Here is a 15,914-nt window from a genome sequence, read left to right as displayed (position 1 = left end):
TTTAGTAAAATAATATTGTGAAAATAGTAGGTACTATTTAATAATAATATTAGAACAGTATTATTTTATACTAATATTATAGTTTAATATTATATTATTATTAATATTATATTTCATATTAATATAATAATACCTATTATTATAGTAGTAGTATTAAATATTTAATATATAGTTCACATTCTAAAGATGAACTGTGAATTCATTGCTCGTTATAGTGACTGTACCGATCTGGAGATTATAATTTATGTACCTGATTATTATAAAACTAAATAAATTGTGATAGTGTTGTTACATTTGACACTATGTACTATTAAAATTTCTGCTTCGATTTTGCAATAATCATCCATGTCATTATTTACTAAAATTGTCGATTAATATTACTTAAGTGTCATCCTATTTATTTTAAGAATTTTTTATTCTGCAAAAAATGTACAGTGACAGATGCAAGTTCGCACGAGCAGTGTAACAATTATCAGCGCAGTCAAAGCTCAACCATATTACATCCGAGTTCCATTTCCCGTATTTCCGTTTTCAATTCGTGTATTTCCGCTGGTCTTTTATGCGGTTTCACATTACTGCACGATATTCACGGTTTTATAACAGGTACAATGAATGAGATTACACGGATGGCTTAATAGTTGTTGAAAGCTGCTATGATTGAGATAAAATCGTTTTCTATGAAAATATAATGTCCACGATTTTTGAACAGCTTCGAGTAGTTTCACAGAAGTTCGTACATAAAATTAATTAACTTTCTGTCGCCAATAAATTGCAATTGAAATTTCCATAATATTTTTTTAGTATTGTTGTACACATCATATTATACAAGAAAGCATAGAGTAGATACTTGAGATTTGTTTCTTGCAAAACTGGTTAATTTCTGTATTAAATTATAAAAAGTACACCATTATTTATAGGCTCCTAGGTCCTGTTACAAGAACAAGATGTAGATATATTTTACTTAATGTTCATTTACTGTATTACTCAACAACTATATATGTACTTTGTCCTCATACTGGAGAATCAATTAATTTCTACATTCCAACTGTAATGACGATAGGAGTCACCCTCTGTTTTGCTGACGCAGGCGGAGTACCAATTAATTATGACAAATTTAGCCTTATGAATCTCATGGATATTTGCAATGTCTTCAGAAAATTAGAAAAGTAAACGAATATAACACTATTGGTACCATTTTCAAACAGTGTAAAATAGAGTAGAGTAGGGAATAGAATAGGAAACGTTTGTAACAATCTTTCTCATCCCTTAACGGTGAATTTTCGATATATTATTTATTTTGTAAATAATTACTAAATCTTCAAGAACTAAGTACTTGCGATTTCACGATGCTAATACAATTACAAAATTTACTTTCATAAATTTTACTTTTTATCTATCGTAACCCATATATTTGTAAAGCTACTCAATCATTAAATAAAGAAGGAATTAAATAAATTATTATTTATTCTATCTACACACAAATTGTAATTATACATAATTATGAAATTTTGCCTTTTGTATTAAAATATTTAGAATGATGACATTCGATAATATCTATAAGAGACAATGAAAACACTAGAAAAGAGAAACTGAAATGTAAGAAATTAACTACGACGTTATACAATGTTTTATCTAATGGACAAAAACAAAAAATTAGTATTCAATAACAACGAAAAGATTTTTTATTCTAATAAGAAATCGATGATTTCAATTTTTTAAATCAAGCTCTATATTTCTTATTCGCTAATTAATGCGTCGTGGTACCTTTTAAAAAATATATATTAGAAGATTTAGGTTTATGTAAAAAATTATTAGAATTAACTCAGAAGTTATAATTTTTGTTCCTAACGAACATATTCGCGAAACTGTATATTAATCGAGGTTCTACGTAATATCTAAAGTATATAGTCGATATCTATTATGTATTAACAATATTATCGTGAATATGTAAAGTACTCAATAAACTCTTAGGAGGTAAGTGATGTTCAGAAGGTCAATTTGGCAAAGAATAGAATCCGAGACGCGACCTTCAGAGACATTGAATCGGCGCATAATTGAATTGCTCCACTTGACCACACGCTTTGATCTTCCTTTAAATTGAACCAACGATTAATGCAATTAACCTATATTATAGGGCGTGCTACCACGCGCTGATTAATTCCTCCAGTCTAACAGACGTCGGCGGCTTTTAAAAATCGTGTTAAATTACTCCACACATTTAACCTCTCGCAGAGATTTTAAATCACTAATACAATTGATCTTGTTGATGCAACGACCAACATCAATTCGAAAGCATCACTATCTACAACTTCTTTTGTGTAATCTTTAGCGTGTTCGTTGCTTTTGTCGAATCTGTATAGGGTACTTTCAAACATGTGGGACATTTTTGCAAGACGGGTTCTAAACACGAAGGCAATGAAAGAAGTTCATATGCACATGTATCCGACAACATATACTTTTTTAGTTATATGCTATTTTGTGCTGCGTAAAATGCTGGTCTAGAATTTGTAAAAAATTATAAATTGAGTCTATTTATAAAGACAATAAAGGAAGTTTAAATGCATTCATGCCCGAAAACACATAGTTTCTTACGCTGGTCCATTGCTTTTCTGAACGATGTACCATTTTCTTTAAGGGCGTACTAGGCCCAGAGATATTCTGGCCTCTTGAATGAATAGCACACAGTCGTAGATCTTAAAGAAAGTATCACACCGTATGCAATTTAATAAACTAAACGATTCCAGGAATATTTGCACATGAACCTTTGTCATTGTCTTTGTGTCTAGAATCTAGCCTCTTGAAATGTCTCACATGTTTGAAAACAACCTGAATCAACTCTACTGTGTATCCATTGCACATTTTTACTGTACAAAACTAGTAAGTTTGCATATGGAAAAAATGTGGATTTATATGGTTACAGTAAATAGAACCATGAACCGTCTGACTTCAAGCACACTTTCAGATATAGCATATTATTAGCCAAATTAGTAATAACTACTATGTCAAAATTTGTCTCGAGTGCAACCTTACCAATTCTGCACAGTATTACCCCTGACAAGAAGTTTTCGACCAAACGCAACAATACGAATCTATTTAAAAATATTATAGTTCTTGAAAATGCAAAATACTACTGTACCAAACCCATCTAACATTCTCATATATTTTTTATTCATACAATAGCATTTTACGTTTCAAAAACTACAATATTTTTAAATAACTTCATATTGTTTAAAACTCTTTCCTAAGGGTAGTAACAATATAGAAAATTATACTTTTAGATTATTTTAATTTCTCTAGATATAATAAAAGCTCGATTAACCACGTTTCAGTCTATTGTAGTCTGTGTTATTCATTTTTAAAGCTATTCGATGTAATGACAAGAAGAGTACAGTAGAACATCAACTGAGACTTGAACTACAATTTAATAGCAGTCTACTGGAAATAATAAAATTAGCCTTCAAGAGGATATTTTGGAGCTAACAATAAGCCCCGTGTTAAATCGGTTAATTGAGGTCCTAATGCGTTCCTACCTTTAACTTAATAATTTATTCTTCTTCAAAACATCATGCATAATATTGTATATACCTATAGTTAAACAAAAGATTCTGTAGAATACGAGAATAGCAATTTTTTCTAAGTTACTTTTTAAGCCCAATTGTTACAATAAATCAAATTATAAATACATACACCTGGATCTCTTTTTCCGCGGTGGATGTGTATCGTGCAAAAATTTATCTGGAAATTGCAAGTGGCAAGTTGCAAATTGTAAACCAATTTTTACACGACTTTTTTACATCTGCAACCTATAAATTTGTATAATTTTCAAGTCATAAGCTTAATAAATACTCTACAGTACTCCTTCATTACAAAATTTTCGCTTTTATTTACATTTATTTTCTATTTAAGTTTTATTATTTCATTTATTAGAGTTTTATTTGCTTACTACTTTATTTGCTTGCTACTGTAGTTCTAATTACGTATATAAACTATATAATAACTATGGCTGTAAGGCAAAACGACCTATACAGTCAGATTTCCAAAAAATTCTAGTTAAGTATTTAATTGAGATCCAAAATATAGAGTTCATATTTGCAAGAAGAAGAAAGAGCATCAAAAGAATTTTATCACTTAAAAATAAGGGTTCAAGAAGACAAGTCTCTAAACCAGTATTGAAGCTGAAAATTTTAAATACCTATATCTCCAGATCAAAAAACATGTGAATTAGCTTTTTTGACTAACAACCACAGATATTTTCATACATGGCATTTAGTGATCTCTGCATCGAAAGAACAGCAAGTATCCAGCAACAGCAAATTTTAGTAGATCCTATTCCTATCATTATTTTTATAACACAAACGAAACTAAGTTAGTAAAATTTGTTGTGTTTTTTTTTAATTGTAAATAAACAAAAGCTGCCAATGGAATGATCTACGATCCTCATTCGAAGGCCAAGAATCGAACATAATCTTCAATACGGACACACTCTTATAATAAAGTATATCTTCCTAATGCATTACGATTTATTTATACAACCACGAGTAAAGATGATCGGCAGAATCTTGACTATTGACAATTGCATTATATTACCGACGTTCTCCTGCGTAAAACGATATCCACGATGCCAGATGGACTCGTCAAGGTCAAAGACGTATGTACACTTAATTACATATGCATACCTAAACTAGATCAATGAAAAGATTGTCAATAACAATGTACCAAAAAGAGTGCTCAAAAGCATTTTAAAAAGATAAGCAATTGCCACTGTGAATGGCTTTACGAAACACGATTATAAAGCAGTGAACAAAACTGTATGGGTCAATCTGAGCAGAAAAAACGGTATTTAAAAAAAAAAAAAAAAAAAAAAAAAAAGAAAAAGTTTGTTGATCATTTTTAATATTTGTAACCTATTTGAAGCTAACTAATTTTTACTGAAAACAGTTTTTTCTAAAATTATTGGAAGAGCCTGACTAATCGTGACGACAGTTGCGTGAGACACCCTACATGTATTTGTAATGATTATTATAATTGTAAAATAGATAAAAATAAAACTAGTATAAATTGTAGTGAAAATATGATAGAACAAAATTTAGGTAGATGTACCAGGAAACAATGATGAACTTGAATCTTAACTTCATACTTGTGAGTCTATTAAAAAAAATGAGTTATAAACTTTTAGTGATGTTACAAAAAGAACATTTTTTGAAAAAACTGAACTAAATTTAAGTTGATATAATTTTCGTAAATTAAAGTTTACCTGCATTTTTTAAATTAGAATGTTATCTGTTGCCTTTTAAATAAAATTAATATAGCTATTGTTAGTTAAATAAAATGAGTTTACTCTCATTTTTGAAATTAGACTATTACCTGCTGTTTGTTCAACAAAATTATATAAATATAAAAATTATATAGAAATCGTGTTTCAGGCTTCGTTTTCAAGTTAATTGTTTAAAATATGCATGAAATGTGCCTGCCTTGAGACTTATTTTACTAACGTCACTGTGTTTGACACTCTGGCCTGACTAATATTTGCCAACAGTAGAATAAGTTTCAAGTCAGACGTATTTCACGTGAATTTTAGATATTTTTTCAACAACTCTAAAATGAAGCCTCAAACATAATTTCCTTAGTATTTATTTTAGTTTCACTTTGATACCTAGTATCAAGAAAGTCCTTAAGATTTTCGATACCTGTTGTCTAACACCCTATACGTAATTTTACTTAACACGAATTTTTTTTAAACTTTAAAGAAAATCCAGAAATTTCTTAGTCCTTAAAATGGCCAATATTTTATATACATTACCACTAACTTAATTTACAAGATCAATATTTATTTAGAACGCTGATCCCTAGTATAGTGTAGTTCACGACTTTTGTTCGGTCAAGGTTATTGAGAGGTAACCCCATTATACTTAACTATAGGTATACTTCCTTTATATCTTTTGAGAATCACGCAACTTACGCAGTTAGATTTGTAGGTATAAAGTAAGCACATGCACGAATTCAGAAGGTGGAAGTGGATGTCCTCTCGATTAGTATTCATGAAGTGACCTTGAACAACCAAAACACGCTAACTGCTATACAAGTCCCTTCACTATCAAACGAAAAATTGTAAGAGAAATCGCGAACTCGAATTTTGAACAATCTCTAATGGAACATAAATGAGGATAAAATAAGTACTTAACAATGTATTTTATTCAGAAAGTAGCACTGCCTATAGCAATACAAAATTATTGGTTTTAAGATATATGTATGTATTTCAGTATCTCTACATAGGAACTTTATTACTGTAGAGAATTTTACAATCTTATAGACACATACAACATCAGGCAGATATTAATATTCTAATATTTTGTACAGGAAAATTAGCATATTTTTTCAATTTTAACTGATTTTTCCAGATTGAGAATTTTTTGATTTTTTCTTCGTTATTCACCTTCATTTTTTCTATAATTATTATCACCCAAATAACATTAAAAAATTAAGAATCTAAGAAGGAGTAATTTATTAACTTTTCTGTTTATACAAAATTTTTCCATTTCTTTGAATTCTATTATGCCATTATTTTTATATCTATTCAAGAACTAAAACATAGTCCACACTTGATGCCTCAGCCCAACTCAAATTGCGTAAGACTTCTTCGAAAAATGAATAAAAAGATTTTCACCGCAAAGATTAATAGCGTAACAACGTGCTTGCACATCGAATACGAACTTGATCTTAGACATTTTTAGGGGACTGATACTGAACGAAAGCTGCGGTATGGTCGCGTGGGTGTACCCTTCGGAATGGCCCTAAGTTACATAATGCCGTAATGCCTTCATTTAACGCCAATTGACCTCGTTGTACACGTTTGCACTAAAGGAAGTTTAACAATTGCCATTCAACCAGGCAAACCGTTGTGTGCACCGCGAATTAGACACGCTTCGCGCTTCCGTCTTTTTCTCTCCCTTCCTCCTTTTTTTTTTTGTTCTCCTTGCTATTTTAGTTTACTCAAATCGATTAAGGATGCTAATGTTCAATCGTTCGTTCCAGCCTCTATTCGTGATACGACGAATACAGTTTGTTTCGCCTCCTAAAATGCGTAGAACCTATAATAAGCCAAGCCTGGTATGAGTTAAAATACAAGAAAATAAGTCTAGTGTAAGAAACTCTCAAGGAGGGAATTTCTTTTTCTTCTTTTAATAAAGAATTGACTTTTTTATACGTTTTTTTTTATTACTGATGCTACAAGGTAAATTATTTTTAATCCTTTTGTATCTTTTTATTATACGTTCGTATAGCTTAATATTTTTTTTACAGAAGGTTCTATTGTATATTCTGCTTATATTTTTCTTCAACCTACATGTCTCTTTTTTGCTGGTTGGCATAGTAGCTTTTCTCTAAAAGATGTGAAACAGTGAATTAAGATTTAAGATAGCTTTTTATGTTATATATTATGTAGTTATCGTTTAAAGAAGAATAATAAAACACAAAAATATTTAATTTCACGTAGCAACAAGTAACGTTGATATTCAAATAATTTAGGAAAGAGTTTATTTATCGGCATATATTAAGTAGATTGAGAAATTCTTTCAACGTGTTTAATAAAAAGTCTATTTGATATTATTAAAATTAATTTATCGCTTAATTTTCTATTGTTTATAATTTCCAATATTTGTTATCCATGACTACCACGTAACTGATTCTTTTCTACTTAACAAGAAGCAATTAACACGAATAATTGAAATATAAACAGTAACTTCTCGAATGTATGAATTAATTTAAAATTTCTATCAATTACATGTTGCTTTAAATATTTGAAGAAAAGTTACAAAAGCCACATTTTTTGTAAATTTGATGTGTAAATACTCTTTCCAAAATAAAATCTACTAAATCTAATAATTAATCTGAAGATTAATTAATCTTTAGAAGCAAAACGCAAACAGAAAACTAAACTTTATAAATTCTATTTTATGAGTTTTGCTATTCTAGGTACTTGGGTACCTTTCATTTCTAGCAAGCTATTCTTAAAATATTCGTAATACTGAAACTATTTAATAATTATAAAACGACCTAATGTGTAAAATTTTGACCAGGTCCAATTTTCAAAAACCTAAATATTTTACATATTCTCACGAAGTATATGAGAAAGTAAAATTATCATGAGAAATTCTATTAACCTTCGGGATATTTAAACAGTTCGATGGACATAAATAAGTATGACTAATATCCAGTTGCATAAATGCGTATCAAATTAACAAGAATTCGTGAACGGGACTGGTACTACAAAGAAAACACTGTGCATATGACGACTGAAGTAATTGATTAAAACCAACTCTGTACTAAAATTCAGATAGTATAGACAATTATTCTCAAAGAGCCTTTTAATAAGGAAAAAATTAGTACTGATGCCAAACAAATATTCAAATGCTGCATAAACTAAAAGTATAAAATCAGAATAGAAATTTAAATATTAGCAGCTTGTGAAATATTCCTCTACCATATAATAAATAATATACGTTGTTGAAATTATGGTAATTAATCTAATTGCGTTTTATTTAATTCCCTCAATTAAATGTCAATAGATTCTAAATTAGGAAATTGTGGAGAAAACAGTCGAATGGTTTCACAATGATACAGTAATTCTTGCATAAACTCTGTTTTCCATTGTAAGTTTGACATCTTTTCCAGTATTGACAGTAGTGTTTGTCAATATATTTCTGAAACTAACTGTAATATATGATGTTCAATGTAAGTACAAGTATTATACTATACATAAGATAGCTGCATACCTATACATGTATCAAATGAATTGTAAACAGATTCTCAAATTTTTCTCAGTTTTATTTTTACTGTGATAGCAAACACAAGTGTTTCTCTGCTCGTCATCCCCACATGATGCACATGTTCTATCTCTTTACTTAATTGGTGAAGGTGTGCCCGAAGGGTGCGGTAACGACGAATTGGGAAAACGTTTTGTCTAAAACGTTCACTTCATGAATTTTGTTTGGTATACCTAGTATGTAAGTAGACAGTATATGTACCTAGCAATGCATCCAAATTTTTATATTTACCTACGTTATCCTAATATTTATGGAGATAGATCTTCAAGAAGTCTAACATCTAAATAATAAATTATGTTGTTTGGGAAAGAGTAATTTGTAATGATTAAGTAAATTTCTAATGATTACTCTACTGTCGACATGCATTAACTAATTGTTAAAAGGCAAGGCCTCGAACAAAATTTCATCATTCTTAATTTTTGTCTTATTTTGCCATGTAGAATCGTATCTTGACATTTTTAACGCATTTTTTGTTTTATGAAAAAGCAAGGCCTCGAACAAAATTTCATCATTCTTAATTTTTGTCTTATTTTGCCATGTAGAATCGCTTCTTGAAATTTTGTTACGCCTATCGTCAAACACTTTGTATAGGAATAGAATTAATATTTCTTTATTTGACGTAAAATAAAAGTAGGTGTAACAAAGTTTTTATAAATTTTAAAACTTAAGTAGCTGTCAGTAAAAATCTCACACGAATCTTACGAAAATTATTATTCTGGCAAAAATAAGATATATATTGCAATGAATACACGTGTTCCTCTTCATAATTAACATATATTGTATAGTTTAATTAGAAAAAGAATATTAAACAATTTGTTACAAATTTTAATTTTGTCCTCAAAACTGTTCAGAAATTGATAGACGAGTGTGGTAATACGTATACAGTACATACTGGTAAACAACGTGAATTTAATAAGGTTGAGGTTACACCTAAGCCAAGGATAAATCGTCTGATGCGTTTTGACAGTGAATGTAATTTGCAAGGAACTGCGAAACGGTGACAGGCTTCTGAGCTAATTAAGTGAAAGAAGACGTAATCTCGCAATTCTGCCCACCTCACTAATGTTTCTGTAGGTCTTCTATTCACGATTGAAATATTTGCAGACAACTGATCGTAATGCAATTCACCGAAAATTAATCTTTCATGGAGGAAAGTGCACTAACACGTGACTGTTACCCGTTTTTTCTACTCTCTTCACGTTCTTTTATTTGTGCAAAGACATATTGGTACTTGATAAATGTTAAAATTTATTTATTATATTTATTCGCTTTAGACTCAGAGTCCACTAATTCATCGAGGTCAACTCATGTACTTCCTTTTCATGTGAATTATTTTTGTTTCATGAAAAATATGAGTGACAATACGTGGAAGCAACGCCATTTATTCTTGTTAATTTTACACAGAATGTAAATATACTAGTGAGCTTATAACGAGGAAATACTAGATTAAAAATATCCTGAAAATCCTGAATTATATCTGAAAATTCTTATTTAGTTTAAAATAATTATTCATGAATTAAACATAAAAAAAATATATTTTTTCATCGTAAGAGATTAATATATAAATCAATGACAGAACTTTTATATAAACAAATTATTCGTATCCTATAATAATTAATGATATTTACAAAAAAGAAGAAAATGTTTCTTGATTTTCTATAAATCGTCGTAATCAAAATTTTCAAAATTGTCAGTTTCATATAACGTTGTTTTGCTTTTTTAAATAAAGTAAGCATATCTTTACTTGCTTGCATAATTATCAGCAGCCATTAGTTAAATAATTGATTAATGCACAAATGTTTTATTCATAATTAATGTTTTGAATATAAAAATAAACTAAAAAACAACTGCTTTCAATAAAAAAAATAGCCATGGTTTTACGATGATAATAAAGATATTTTTTAACCTTTTTAATCAAATAAATCTCTTATATTCTTGCAACCATATTTTTTATAAACTGACTCATATATTATACAATTTTTATGAAATAATCTCAGATAATTAATACCATTAAATACAATTAACACGAACCTTATTGATTATATAAGTAGTAGTAATAAAATAATAATTTTTATGAATTCTCCCTAAAAAAAAGAAAACCATAAATAAAGACCTATCTGCTCCTAAACTACTCCTATTCTTTAAATAACAAATGTAGAGAATATATCAACTTTACAACTATCTGATAGGTACAGTTATTATTTCTAACATATAAAAAAAAAGGAAAAAGAAATTCTTGACACATGTATCTATAAGAATGCAAGAACTTTTTGTTAAGTTCGTCTTTATGGAAAATGCTTAAAATGCGTTTTTCTCTATACGTGCCTTTGTTAAGTTCATCCTCTTCACCCCAAACGCCTCAATTTCGGGGTGTGTGTGTGTATGTACATATACATATGAACCTTGATAGTCTACACATGGCCTATGTGTCCAATGGGTTGGTCGTCTATTGACGATTGATGATTGATGATTCGAAGTCACATACGTACATAGGGGTGAAAATGATACTTTTCTTTATATACATATAACTAATGGAAAAATCGAAGCATGGCAGGAGTCCGAGAGTTTTGGGGAGCAAGAGGCATATAACAGCAGATGTAAAGCAACCGCCATAATTATTTTCTATCAGAATAACTTCCATCTCTCCTTTGATTGTTTGAGGAAAAAAAGTATGTACTGATACCAGAGGATCATTTAAAAAAAGTGGAAATATCTTCGACTGTGCACGTGAATATTTAGATGTTCATATACATAATGTAAATATATCTAAATAAATAATCTCATTTTACCTCCTCTTCCCTATTTATAACGTACAAAGCTTAATATCCCTTGTACAAAATGCATTTTTGCTTGTAAGTAGACATTGCTTTCGAATTTTGGAATAAATACAGAATTCATATTCAGAATTTTCTGGATTAAAATCCACAAAAAATATTGGTTTTTTCAAAATGTTGGTAACAAGAGTTTCCCTTCAAGAGTAACCCTTCAGTGATATCAAAACCTGTTTGCAATATACTTGACCCTGCCTCTAGTGATAAGCAAACACATTTCTCCGCTTGATATAGCGTTCAATATTGCCATTTTACGGGGCTATCGTCTTATGCCCTTACATAGGGTGTGTTCCTAATTGTTGCCATGCCGACACAATAACATGTGATTGCTGGTGGGATAGCTTTACGCACCCCCATAATGTTCTCTTTATTCATAGTCTCTGAACAAAATTGATTTATCGATAAACAATCGAAAATAGTTAATAAAAGAAGAATGTCTCTTGTTTGAAAATCCTACTGTTTCGAACAAGTTTCTTATTGGACTCCGAATATTCAAATTGGAATGTGCAGAAAAAATAAAAAATGCAGATTTCCATAAAGAAAGAAGAGAGAAGGTATGTACTATGCATTATCTATTCCAATATATGTTATCTGTATGTATTTATCATATAAACCCTTTGATACCATATCATACAAAAGAGAAAATTAAAGTTTGTTATATATCTATGTACATTCACAAAATTAAATTCTAAGGGTTGGTGATCACTGATAAAAATTATTAACAAATTGACAAAAATGCTGCTTCTCAACTCATAAACGATTTTAATTGTGATTTACAAAATTTGTTTTATTTTATGTAGGTACATTTATTTCTTTTTAAAAAAATTGGTGTGAACTCATAAGAAGAAATCATTAAAATTATAAAGTTAGACATTATTAGTGAAATTCAAAGTTTTTCTTATGAAATTCCTTCATGTTTAGTTTTATTTCTTATTTTCAAAATCTCTAAATTACATTAGGAATCTTTCCATGCACATAAATTAAAGAACCCAAAAATTTCATTTTCTGTTAATGGAAGATGAATATTTAATGTCTGTTATAAATTTTATTCCTGTTAGATACTTATCAACAAGTAATTACGAAGGATCACATTACTTCAAACGAACCTCATAATCAGAAATGTAGACTATAGCAATCGCTCAGGTTCTGAGATTTTTAAAAGAAACAAGAATCACTAAAATGTTGTATTAACTATTAGAATATAATACATAACATGTAACTGTTAAAATTTGTAACGTTATATTTATATAAGTACAACAGTTTGAAGTTCAAAACAGTATTTCTCACTTATCAAGCGTGTATGCCAGATTTTTATTAATAAATCATATTACAATCTTTCTTTAATAAAAATTTAAAAATCAATGTAATTAAATGGCTACGTAGCATAAGTATTAAGAAATACTTTCTGCATACTCTACAACGCAAAAGAGGTGCATGTAAATTGATACCCTGCTGACATTACAGTTTGTATATCAATTGCCACTTGTCAGAAAATACCAGTGCAGAAGAAAAAAGAATTATAAATATGGTAGTACGTAGCATTTAACTTATCATCGATACAGCAATAGAGACTGTTTGAAAAATAAAACTATAACATTCAAATCATTTGATGGGGATTCTATTTTCTATACGAAAAATGAAGCAGCAATAACCAAAACAGTAGATGAAACATGTCAATTTAGAAAAATGAAAAAATTACACAAAATATGTGAGAGGATACGAGTGAAAGGTTGAGTCCCATGAATCGAACTAAACAAAACATGTTTTTTTACATAAGTGTCACATTTATTTGTTATAAGTTCGTTGCTATCTTTATCATTTTCTGAAACTAACAATAAGTACTATCTGATTTGTCTTAAGTATATTTTTGCAAGGCAAATGTAAGTAACCAGTACATTAAGCATCTCAGGAGTAAGTATCTTTTGATCTACAAGTTTTCTAGGACATTTGTAAATACTGAGTAATGATTAGACTGCGCATTTTGATGCATTTATGAAAATTTGAAATTTGTAAAAAATTATAGAATTGCGTATAATATTCACAAATATAGAAAATGTGAAGAATAGAATGCAAATTATATTTGAAAGATGAAACTTTTTATTTAAACTCTATTTTTTTAATTGTGTTAATGAAAATATGAAATTGTATAAAAATCTGCAGTCTAGTAATAACTGAATTCGAAGTAATCTCCATGAGATCTCAATGTACACAAAGACGTGTTCAAACGCTTTTTTATTTGATTTTTTGATGTGATGAAAGGGATTTGAAGGAAACATATAGGAGAAATGTGTAATAGAATTTTTTCCAACAAATATAACTATTTGAACATATAATTAAAACATACAAAAAGACTGAAAATAATTTACTATATACCTACATAATTTCGTTAATAAAAAACTGTTAAGAAATCAATTTTTTAATAAGAAAAAAGAAATTCCACCCTCAATTTATTCCCGTTCTGCTAGAAATGTACAGTCTATCTTCTAAAGTGCAACCAGGTGAAAACTAAAATTTTTGAAGATTTGTTTACTTCATTTTACTTTATAAGCACGATTAACAAAGTACTTAAGAGTAAGGTCAGTATACCTAATGTCAAGGATTCTGTTTTTGTTGTGACAGAGATTAAGTGTTTCAAGTATGTAGTTAAGAGTCTTAAGTCTTAAGTACTTAATCTTGTTTGATTGGTATTTAATGTATGCGGTTCAACTGTCAATCGATGAATTTACGTTGTAGTGTATTTAGTATTTACTTAAAAAGGTAATCAAGAAGATTTATTTGAAAAATTTATTAAACTATTAGACAAGTGATTTCCACAAATAAAAAAAAGTCTCACTTGTGACAGAAAAAGAAAGACAAATATTATACATGTTATGCTAAGAAATACCCATACGATAAGAAAGTTTATGTAAAAATAATATCAATACTTATAAGCTAATTATAAAGATGTAATCAAAAACACTGTCCCGAACTGTACATAATTAATCAAAATAATGACACGTTCGTGTTCATGGTAAGACTAGAATTAAAATTATAGCAATAGGATAAGTAGATTGTTCCTAAGAATTTTACGTTTTTAATTAAAGTAATACATTTTTAGTTTACGTGTTAAATTTTATCTATATGCTGATAATATACAATAAACAATCTACGTTACATAAAAACACATTTCAGACTACAATTACAGATTACAATTAAAGCGATTCAAATTAAAGTTGCTAAATTAAAGTGGCATTCAAAAAGAAATTCAACATTCAAATAATTTATACATATAAAATAACAAAATATCTATTTACCTTACTATGACAGTATAACAATTTACATACTGATTTGCATTAGGGAATCTTCTAATTTCACGTATCAGTAAATATAAAAAAGAAGTTCGTAAATACTTTATACAAAAGTTGTAGCAAAAATATATTGTATGTACTTATATGTATAAGATTTGATATTAACATAATTTAAAATTCTTCCACAATATTATTAAGAAATATTTGATACTATTATCTAACAGTATCTCTACAGTTTTTTGCGCAAAAATTGTGAACGCCATGTTTACTTTGTCCGAGTACTTTTGTGTATTCAAAGGCGACAATCTTTATTATACAAAACTAATGAAAATGAGATTCTCTGGAGGAAATTGAAGAAATGAGACAAGGAAGACAAACTCACGACACAACTCATTTTCAAGAACCCCACCCGATCCTGAGAAGAATTCCTGACTCGATGTTTTCGGATTCTCGTATCTTCAATAAATAGCTATGACCATCTGCGAGTTCTTATCGAGACCCACACTTCTAGACAAGAACTATCCTGTACTCTAATAAAAATGCATAGCTACTAACATAACATATAATTCATCCTACAAATTCCTTTTGTGTCTATGATTGCTGAAATTGAGCATTTGTGTTAGAACGCATAGAACCTTTTGGCTAGCTGTACCGTTAGGTCGTTCGCTTCTGGGATCAACTTAGGTTACGCGGGCCTGTCGAGGGGTTTCCATCCTATTCTTCGGTTGGGAAGGTTCAAATACATAGGGATAAGGGGAGTCAGGAAATGTAGTTTAGTAAGTATTGTATTAAATGAGGGGTACGACTCAAACCTAGGCGAGTAGGTAATCGAACCTAGGAAAAAGTATTATTAGGATTTCGCTTAAAATATACGCTCCATGAAATATGGAATACAGTGAAGCTAAAAGGAAAAATAGCAGGCCAATATATTCAACAAAGAAATGATACAGATGCACACTAACACAAATGCATTG

The 15,914-nt window shown here is 29.2% G+C and overlaps 1 protein-coding gene across 2 annotated transcripts in view; it reads right to left on the bottom strand.

The window, feature by feature from the left end:
- The window catches only part of LOC143177895 (sodium/potassium-transporting ATPase subunit beta-2), a 28,168-nt gene that overhangs the window by 6,284 nt on the left and 5,970 nt on the right, over positions 1 to 15,914 (bottom strand). The gene's annotated exons all lie outside the window — the stretch shown is intronic.

The sequence above is a fragment of the Calliopsis andreniformis genome, chromosome 4 (assembly GCF_051401765.1).
Source record: "Calliopsis andreniformis isolate RMS-2024a chromosome 4, iyCalAndr_principal, whole genome shotgun sequence".
NCBI lineage: Eukaryota > Metazoa > Arthropoda > Insecta > Hymenoptera > Andrenidae > Calliopsis > Calliopsis andreniformis.
Note: the sequence above shows the minus strand (reverse complement) of the source record. Positions and strands in the feature narration are given on the sequence as shown.